Source organism: Lissotriton helveticus, chromosome 1_1 (assembly GCF_964261635.1).
Source record: "Lissotriton helveticus chromosome 1_1, aLisHel1.1, whole genome shotgun sequence".
NCBI classification, from domain to species: domain Eukaryota; kingdom Metazoa; phylum Chordata; class Amphibia; order Caudata; family Salamandridae; genus Lissotriton; species Lissotriton helveticus.
The window spans coordinates 1451670132-1451681361 of record NC_136057.1 but is presented as its reverse complement, the minus strand read 5'-3'; positions in this window follow the sequence as shown (position 1 = coordinate 1451681361).

Below are 11230 nucleotides of genomic sequence, written 5' to 3'. Positions count from 1 at the left end.
ACGTCGACTTTAATCAGCTGATGACTCCTATCATTACTCACGAGTTGGTTTGTCCTGGCGAAAGGATTATGGCTGTGGCATTGATGCATGGACTACTTGGTCCCTGGAATTTACTGGCGGCAGCACAGTCTTTCTTGGAACAGAGCTTTCTTGAAAACCCACCGAGCTGTCCTCTGATGGTGATAGAGGATCCGGTGCTGGGAGAGCACGTATGTTCTTTTCCGCTTTTAAATTGGATGGCTGAACTGTTTTCGGATGAAGACGGTGACTTCCTATTGGAGGCTGTTGCAGCTTATTTTGCATACACAGTTATGTCATAGACCTTTTTCATGTTTGATATGCTGAGTACTAGCATTTCATTGACAATTCATTGACTTATTTGTCAAGTTTTTATTATTTACCTTGCCTATTGGCTTAAGACTCGATAAAGTACTTGGCTGTTTTATTTTTCTTTAGCATTAAATTTTCCTAGTTTTTAATGCTTTACCTTGCGGACCGTCCACATATAAACTTGCAATCTGCTCTCATGAGATGGCACTTCTATTATCTTATTCAGTTCGTTTCCGGATCATGAGGAGGTGTCATCTAGGTCCTGGATATCTTTACACCGTGTTAAGTTAGCATGGGCTCATTACCGGTTTAAACGCCATTTTTCCTTTTTTGCAACTTCTGCACACGACACTTAGTTGTTGCTTTAGCTTTCCACCTAGTAGTTCATCGTGGTTTACATGAGAATAATATGTTATTGGTCTACTATCTGCTTTACTTGTTAAACTATATCTGTACAGCAAGTGCTAAAGTTTCAAGAACAACACGATACAGAATTGTTATGAGGTCTGATCTCCACGACTTCATACTCATAACATAAGTGCAACTTCTGCCAATTCTGGGCATGAGGCGGGTTTTATATTGCTTTGCCGAACACACATACACAACAGTTGATGCGGTTCACATGAAGAGAGAGCTGGTGTATGCTGATGTGATTCCTTCAAATCTAAGACACTAAAGTATGGGCACGCCCTAAACCAACACAAAGAGACCTTCTTAGCAAATAATATAATATGTGTATTAGGGAGGGTGAGATATAAGCAGCCGCGGGCCGTGGAGGGAGTTACGATGGGGCAGGGAGGCGGGGAGGGGGAGAAGCAGGGTGGAGCCCTCTCTACCTTGCCCCTCCCCCTCCCCGCCTCCCTGCCCCACCGTAACTCCCTCCACGGCCCGCGGCTGCTTATAAGTGTTGCTAACTCTTATTCATTTACAGCATGTTAACATACTGTCACCATTCGCTTTTTATGTACTAGTAACTATGCTGGTAATTTTGCTACTGATAATATGTGTACTTGTATTCTCCACCCTGCTTCTCCCCCTCCCCGCCTCCCTGCCTCACCGTAACTCCCTCCACGGCCCGCGGCTGCTTATAAGTGTTGCTAACTCTTATTCATTTACAGCATGTTAACATACTATCACCATTCACTTTTTATGTACTAGTAACTATGCTGGTAATTTTGCTACTGATAATATGTGTACTTTTATTATCTAAGGTACTACGCCTGAGAAGACGGCATTAGTAAATAAACATTTCAAATACACATCTGTTCTTCTTAACTCCATGTTCTGGTTTCTAAGAAATCTATAACGACCGACTGTTCATGAGTTCCACGTATCCTGAGGTACTATAAGTTCATATTCTGGATTGTCTAAACATTGAGAGTTTGTTATATCCAATGTGACACTGTACCTAGCTTGCTAAGGAGTTTTTGATTACTAACGTGAGTTTTGGGACACCCTAATTCGCCGAGGTTCCAATCCTCTGTCCACAGTTCTGTGTGAGAACAGAAACCCTGCGACAGGGGCACCCCCGACCCTTGCTGGAGCTTCATCACACTTGCGATACAACTCCAGCAATGCGCCACCTTTACGGCACAGATACATCACGCATCTGTGCTGTTTTTGCCCCATGATGCGCCGCATTGTAAATGCAGCACACCATAGGTGACGGAACAGCGGCACAAAATGACTAACACATCCCTGGTGATGCGCCAGTCATCATAAATGTATCCCTATGCTTCTTATCTTGTTAGAGATGAACCGCCATATGTATCATCAAAGTTATTTGCATTTCCTAAATAGCGAACTTTAAGGAATAAATAGCGATTCTTTACCATTCCTAGTTTGCGATGAGCTATTTGCTAATTAGCCGAATGTAGCCCAATGAAGCCCAATGTAGCCCAATGTAGCCCAAAGATGGCCGCCAGACACACAAAAAAACAAATGTAGCCCAAATATCAGCCAGATGTAGCCCAACTATAGCCCAGTGACAGAATGACCAATCAGCTTCGCAAACCTCCGTTACGCGAAGCGGAGCGCTGTTACAGATATATATCTTTTTTTGAACGTTAATTTCTCAAAATCCACTGGAGCACATATATTGAGACCTAGCAAAGGCACATCGGGCTACCAGTCCCTAATATTTTGCCAAGTTTCGTGCAAATCCATTCAGCCGTTCAATTATTATTATTATTTTTTTTTTTTGCCCCGCGGGGCCCTTTTAAAACCTCCACATCAAACCTAGGGGGTCAGCGAGGATCTACTATGCCCCCTTATAGTTATTTCCCCCTTTGTTTTGACCTCCTCTTGTCTCTCGATCCTACCGAGAGACAAGATGGCGGCCGCTACGGACTGTTTGGAATGTTGACAGACGCCGGAGAACCAATCAGCTTCGCTTCACAAAGCTCCGTTGCGCGAAAAGTCCGCGAACCAGTGCGCTGCCCGGTCCGCTGTTACAGATATATATCTTTTTTTAAACGTTAATTTCTCAAAATCCACTGGAGCACATATATTGAGACCTACAAAAGGCACATCGGGCTACCAGTCCCTACAATTTTGCCAAGTTTCGTGCAAATCCATTCAGCCGTTCGGGCTAAAAGTGAGGCCAACCGCCCTATGGAAAACTCAATGTTAAAAACACGTTTTGGGACCCCCCTTTTTTCTCGGCCCCCACTGGACGAACCCCCCCAAAATTATCAAGGGCTGCTCAGAAACAAAATGTGCCATTTTCCTGAAAATTTCAGCCAATTCCGTCCACAAACGCCAAAGTTATTAGACATAGAATTTTCAAAAAACCCATAGAGAAAAAATCCTAACTATATATACCTACTGGCGACCGCCAGTAGGTAATATATATATATATATATATATATATATATATATATATATATATATATATATATATATATATATATATATATATATATATATGTATGTGTATGTGTGTGTGTGTGTGAGAGAGTGAGAGAGTGAGAGAGAGAGTGAGAGAGAGAACACAAACAGAGCTGGTGGACATGCATTCAGAAGGTGGAACCCCTAAAATACTTAGCTCCCCCCTCAGTGTCTGGTGAAGACAAGTCAGGAGATTCCTCCACAACAGCCCCATGAACTCACAGGATAACATGGGGAAGTCACCGTTGCCAATCACAGATTGTACTAACTGGTTTCAAGGACTGGTGATCCTTCACTCACATCCGCCATGAATACATTTTTGAGCGCGCACACAAACACCAAATGTTTGCATATTCTGAAGAAATGACATTTAAGTGAATACTGCATTTATTCCAGCAAAGGACGATCAACAACACAGCAGGTACACTAAGACGTGTAGGCTTCTGCACTTCTGAAATGCATAAATCACTTGCACGAATGTCAGAAGAGAGAGAAGCAGGAGCTTCATCAAAGGCACGTTATAGGCCTGAGACACAGGACGAAAGAAACACACACTGATTCGGGTGCGGTGAGCCCATGGCCAGTCATGCCCTCAAAGCAGTAGTGTAACAAGCATCCTGCTGGGGGTCGGAGGCAGTGGACCGGTGGGTTGAAGACTGTGCAACGGGGGTGGCATGGTCCCAATCCGTGGCAGGTAGATAAAAAAGCAGGCCAGGTGACTGACGAGGCATTGCTGCTACAGCCTACAGAGGCCTAGGTTGGTAAATTCCACTGCAAAAACATTCAAAAAGTAGCCCGAAGCACACCTGGATGCATGCTGAGGCTCCGAGTGTTAGCCATCGGTTAACACTTCACTATGGCATAGGTGAATCTCCTTGCACCTATGGATGAAAATCAAAGCAGGCTGGAAGACAGCGTGTTGCTCCACCCCCCACAAAGCAGAGATGTTGATTTTTTGACAAGAGTTGGCCGAGCCATGGCCCCCAGGGTTTGTTTAGGTTTCAGTCGGCTGTGACTACATGCAGCGTCTGTACTGTGGGTAGAAAAAAATGTACATTAACAGCAATGAGGAGCAGAGAGTACAAAAGCAGGCACATTGGTGCAAAGTAAAGCGCAGCACCCTTGTTGTGAAAATAAAAGCAGTGATGTTTAAGTGGAGTTAGGTGAGCTGCGCAGCCGCCACTGTTCGCTTAGTTTCCCGGTCGCATTCACGAATGGCCTCTCAGAACGGGTTAAATGGAGGAGCGTTAGTGTGAACGATGGTGAGTTTCAATGACACTCTAGCACTCCACAAAAGCAGTTTTAAAACCATTTCTCAACCTCATTAACTTCTTGATGCCTGATAGTTTCGGAAGTTGCACGGGCGCAGCTTGGGAGAGAGAGAGAGACTCGTGCATGCTGACCGGCTCACATCCCAGCACAACACACTGGGTTGGCAATGGCGAAAGTGAACACGATTGCAAAAGTGAAAGCGATCGCGATTGCTTTATTTGCATAGGGAGGCAGGCATGGTGCGCGTGTAGTTGTGTGAAGATTGGCATTCACGAGGAAGAAAGGAGGCAGTCACCCACACACGGGGAGCCAGATCCCAGCATTACTAGATGCACAAAATCAGACGGACGGAAATGTGGGCATGTATACGAGATATGAATGTCATGAAAAGGTTGGCAATGCCGAAAGTGAACGCAATCGATAAAGTGAAAAGCGATCGCGATTGTAAAAAAAAAAAAGCTCTCGGCATTGCGTGGGGGGGGGGCAGAGGAGCAGGGCACGTCGAGTCAAGCAACAGAACAAGCTCTTGGCATTGCTGTGGGGGGCGGGGCGGGAGCGCAGCCTTTGATGTACGAGCGAGTGGGAGGGAATACCATATGGGGTGTGATTGAGAAGTGAGCTCAAGCGCGCGCTGGGGAAGCGTCGCGCTTGAGTACCTCATATGCATTGGGGACAATCCTCGCTGGTTTCAAGAGCTTGTTTTGCCTACTATACTCTCGCAGAACAACGCATGCGCATTGGTTCAGCGAGACCTAAAAAAGAATGAATGAGTGGGATGAGGCTGGGCAGTGCTTAATTTGCACTGGTGGTTACCAGTGCTCGGCACCGGCACTTAATTGTCAACACCTGCACTTATGACAGTCTGCCATATAGTGGCAATATCAGTCTAATTTGGAAATTAGCAATTCAACTGTAGTTTATTAATTCAATATACCTTAAAAAGGACCAATACCTGTCCTCCAATCCATCCTTGTAGTGTTGGGTGACTGGAAAAGCCTGAATTATTACACTTGTAGGAGTGTGATGTTTAGTACTTATGTAGGAATTGTCACTGGCAGCCATGGCAGGGGCAATGGGTGGTGCAAGCTGCAGTGGTCCTGATGAGGGCCCTGGCACCTATTATTTTACAAACTAAGCGCTGAGGCTGATGTAGCTCAGCACAGTAGCTGCTAAAGTTTCATTGTAGGTGACAACATAAGCAATGCAGTACAGATTGGGTTTTAGGAAAGTTCATGGATGATGAAACTGAGCAGCATGGGTTTGGCTAGTGAGGAAAACATGTAAATGTCCTTGCTAGGGTATATCAGTCTTCATCGTTAGGAGTTGTCACTTAGAACTGACTACTCACTTTGTAAACTTTTACCCTCAAATGAGAAATCTGTAATTGACCTGACAGGCTGGGGTTGAGGTCCTGAGAAGTTCATATCCTGAAGACTATTAACCTGCCAACTCCCGTACAAGGATTGGGCAGAGACCTCAACCAGGCAGACATGGTTAGAGTGGGGTGGGGAATTCATATCGCCCGACGCCCAGGACATATTGTTTGCTGACAGGGACAACAAGTAATTATGTTTTTATTGTCCGTCGGACAAGTAGGCTCCACTTCCTGCAGCAGAAACCTTTCCCAGAAAAGAACTTGCAAAATGCTTCTAACCTGCTTCCAAATGCGTGCTGCGTTTATTGGCATAACTTTCTACGATTTAATAATCCTTTGATTCACTGACAATACCCAGAAGTGCTTCCCTCCTTTCTGCGCACAGCGCAAGGCACGCACTGACATCTCTTTGAACGTTGCGGGGAAGGCCTGCCTTACGCTTTTGGAAAAGGAAAAAACAAGCATTTACAATGCAACGGTTTCGCCTTACAAAAAGTTAGACACGCTTTCAGTTTTAGTAGAGGAGACCCCTTGCCTCCCACTGCAGCTGAAGCATTTCAGCGCTGTGAATTAACCCCCTCCTGGGAGAGTTAGCTCTACAACAGACAGCGGGAGAGGAGCAGAATTAAACACACATTAGCATTAGTGTGACGAAAAAAGGGGCGGGTGACGCAAAAAGGGGGCGGGACTTAAAAAAGGCACGGGAACGCCCACGATTCGCGTCTTGAGGGGGAAAGAGTGACGGACAAGAATGTCTTCCAATGGCTAGCCTCCATTTATGGAGCTAGCCAATGGTAGACTAAGGCGGGACATTGCCACATAGTGTAGATCATCAGATTTCGCCTGCGCGAACAGACTTCCTTAGAGCAGGCCATTTTTTTTTTTAAACTTAATTTTAAATATGTATACCCCAATTACATTGTGTCTTAATATAATCATAGAAATGAGTTGTTTCTACTCCCCACCACCTCTTTGCTACCATTACGCTCACTGTTATGCATATTCTGTATAAAACTGGTTCCGGAGTAGCCTGCTACTCGCCAAAAAAGAACTTCAACAGCTCATCATGGGTTGCAAGTGCTGTATAAATGCAAACCTTTTGACCTCTTCTACACTTTCGCTATCCTTCTGAATCCGAATAACTGACTAACATATCCACCACTCAAATCACCTTCATATTTCACTATACTAATTCACCACTAACACTGTATGAGTTCTAGAGTAGCGAGGTACTCGCCGAAAAAAACCCATATCAGCCCCCCTATCAGGGGTAGCAAGCGCTATATAAATGCAAACATTATTTCCCTTTTCTAACCCACTCAATCCAACTAACTGACTAACATATCCACCACTCAAATTACTTTCAAATGTTCACTATACTAAGTCACCACTAATCCTTTCTGGGTTCCGAAGTAGCGTGCTACTCGTTGAAAAAGCGCTGTGATGCCACATCAGGGGCAGTAAGCGCTATATAAATGCAATTACAATACAATACAATAAAATCCACTTTGAATTTATCCTTGGATAAATCGCATAAAGCCTTGTGTTTCGTCTTTTGCTGAATTCAAAGAAACAGAAGATTCCAAAGAGTTTCTCGTTGACTAATTCATGGACAGGTAGAACCTACTGGTGTGTGAGTTGATACTCCTTGACTGATAAATCTGAGTTGCTCCTCTTTATGTTGCAGGTTCTCATTCGAATGTCAGCTTTGACAAACAGTCAACCTATTGCACTAGCACGAGTGAGGTTGTTGTAAGTATTTTACACCAATGGCTTCTGTGAGGAACCAGGCTCGCCATGCCGGTGACTTACAAGACAGAAGCCAATTTACAAGGATCAGTCAAAAGGCTTGCATGCCCGAGTGTCAACACAGCTTGAAGACTCTTTAAGAGCTCTATGTTTTTTTACATAAATATGGCAAATTGTTTAACACAATCCAATACATTTAAGTAGCAGCAAACATGGCTTCCTTAAAAAAAGCAAAGCTCGCCCAATGTCACGTAAAAGGCGAGGGCACATTTGTTTATGTATACAACTCGAGACACCCTTCTCCTTTCAGCAGCAGGCCAAGGTAGAGTCAGTGGTGCCTCTTCCCAGTGGCAGGCCTGGACAAGGCCTACATGGAAGAGTAGTTTCCTTTGCAGTTCAGGAGGCTGGGCTGGGTGAAGCAGACATGGAGAGAGGCAAGAGCCACTTGGTTGAAGGTGACCGACCATCTTGATATTATTGCCTTAACCTGGAGGTGGATGTCTGTTGGTGACAAGTTCAGTGCAGGGGCAAAGAGCACAGGGCCAAACACCAGATGCACCTTCTAAGGCCACCACTGCACCACACCACTTCTGCAACAGTCATCATGCCCAATACTCCCTGCAAATGTCAGCAATAGCAGAAGCAATACGAGGTAAGGTACCAAAGACCCCACACCAGTAACTCACTACTGATTCCATGCAGACAGTGAATGGTACCTCCGCTGGTTCTTGAACCATTAACTATCCCCTGTCTTGCTGCACTATTTACCCCAGCTGTGCATTGCACCATAGACAGATTCTGTATGCCACTGTTTAATTTATTTTTCTAATCCTGCAGCATAGTTTTATTACGTTACAAGTATACGATTGGTGGCTTTGCAAATGCGGACAATAATAAAAGCTACCAGCGGGAGGAGGGCGGGGACAAACGGAACGGTAAAAAAAAATGAAGAATGAAACTCACCCCTGAGAAGCCACACCGCCACAAGCATCAAGACAACAGACAGTGGGAGGGGGGCGGGAACAAAGGGAACGGGTTGCGAATACCCGACCCGGCTGGGAAGGATAAGCTCCGAAAGGGAGCAGCCGCACCTCCATGGCCGCCACAAACAGCAACACAACGGAGGGCGGGGACAAACGGAACGGGGACGCGGACAACAGGAAAGGGGGCGGGAAGATGGGCAACACGGCCAATGGGAGGGGGCGGGAAAGCAACACAACAGACAGCGGGAGAGGAGCAGAATTAAACACACATTAGCAGTTACAAAACAAATGCGGACAATAATAAAAGCTACCAGCGTTAGGAGGGCGGGGACAAACGGAACGGTAAAAAAAAAATGAAGAATGAAACTCACCCCTGAGACGCCACACCGCCACAAGCATCAAGACAACAGACAGTGGGAGGGGGGCGGGAACAAAGGGAACGGGTTGCGAATACCCGACCCGGCTGGGAAGGATAAGCTCCGAAAGGGAGCAGCCGCACCTCCATGGCCGCCACAAACAGCAACACAACGGAGGGCGGGGACAAACGGAACGGGGACGCGGACAACAGGAAAGGGGGCGGGAAGATGGGCAACACGGCCAATGGGAGGGGGGCGGGAAAGCAACACAGCAGACAGCGGGAGAGGAGCAGAATTAAACACACATTAGCAGTTACAAAACAAATGCGGACAATAATAAAAGCTACCAGCGGGAGGAGGGCGGGGACAAACGGAACGGTAAAAATAAAAATGAAGAATGAAACTCACCCCTGAGAAGCCACACCGCCACAAGCATCAAGACAACAGACAGTGGGAGGGGGGCGGGAACAAAGGGAACGGGTTGCGAATACCCGACCCGGCTGGGAAGGATAAGCTCCGAAAGGGAGCAGCCGCACCTCCATGGCCGCCACAAACATCAACACAACGGAGGGCGGGGACAAACGGAACGGGGACGCGGACAACAGGAAAGGGGGCGGGAAGATGGGCAACACGGCCAATGGGAGGGGGGGCGGGAAAGCAACCCAACAGACAGCGGGAGAGGAGCAGCATTAAACACACATTAGCATTAGCAGTTACAAAAAATAAATAATAAAAAGGTCTTACCTCATACTCGCAATGAACACAAAAACAAAATGCCGTGACAAATGCTGTGACGAAAAAAGGGGCGGGTGACGCAAAAAGGGGGTGGGACTTAAAAAGGCACGGGAACGCCCACGATTCGCGTCCTGAGGGGGAAAGAGTGACGGACAAGAATGTCTTCCAATGGCTAGCCTCCATTTATGGAGCTAGCCAATGGTAGACTAAGGCGGGACATTGCCACATAGTGTAGATCATCAGATTTCGTCTGCGCGAACGCTGCTGCGCAGCGGACGCCAGGCGAAACCTAAAAACCTCTCTGCTTACACGGTTTCATTCAGAGTGCAGGCTGTAACTCACAACTGCACGCTGAAAGCATTTAGGCCAGTCACCGTTGCTTGCAAGCAGAATGCACAAGTACCTCATTTCACAATAATCCTGTGTTTCCAAGTCTCTGCACTCCCCAAAACCTGCCTCGTGGCCCCATCATTCAGAGGTCATTGCCCTTGTGCCTTTGGTGTAAAGCACACGGCCTATCACCACCAGCTGCCGAGATCACGGCTGCTCCCCAACACTGTGGCTATTACTGTGATCGGAGCTATTATCAGATCATTCTCAGCCCACAAGGTAAGAGGCCGCAAAAGCGTAGTAACATATAAATGATAAAGTTGCATTTGTAAAGTTGAATTTTCTGTAAACTATGACGGGCAACAAAATATTGTGCCCAGCCCCACATCAATAAAGTGTTGTCAAAATCCACTTTTTGATGTAGGGCCTTGCACAAAATTCTAACATTAAGTTTATGGAAAATTCATCTTTACAAATGCAACTTAAGCATTTATATTTATATTTTTAACACGCTGTTGCTACCTCTCTTACCTAGTGGACTGAACTCTGATAAAATACCACTCTAAACCTATTTGTGCGTGTGTTTGTGACCATGGGTGCATTATTTTATAGGATTTTGACAACACTTTTTAATGTTTTAGTGAATTGAAAGCTCGTGCGGTTCTAAAGCTAAATCTACTGATTAAGGGCTCCCCACCAATAAAACCTGGGGCATAGTGAACCCCTCCCTATCGCAGCTACAGCAGAGGTGAGTTTTTTATGGGCCTCTCATCTACAACTTGGCAGATAGGAGATGATTAACTAAAAGAAAATAGAAGATGGGTTGCTAGAAAAGGGAGAGAAGGATGGAAGAGGGGCAAAGGATAGATGAGTGGGTGAATGTATGGGTGGATGAAAGGATGGATTGACGAGTGGATAAAAGGATGAATGGATGGTTGGGTGAAAGGATGGATGAGTGGGTGAAAGGGTGGATGGGTGTGTGAAATGATGGATGGATGGATGGATCGATCAGTGGATAAAATGATGGCACAGTAAATAAAAGTCGGAATGGATAAAAGGTTTTTTAGTAAAATAAAATCTGAAAGGATGGGTGTATAGCAAAGTAAATGAAAATTTGAGAGGATGGATGTATGGCAAAGTAAATTAAAATCTGAGAGGATGGATGAATAAATGAATGGCAAAAGGAACAATTGATGGTTGAAAGGCGTTAT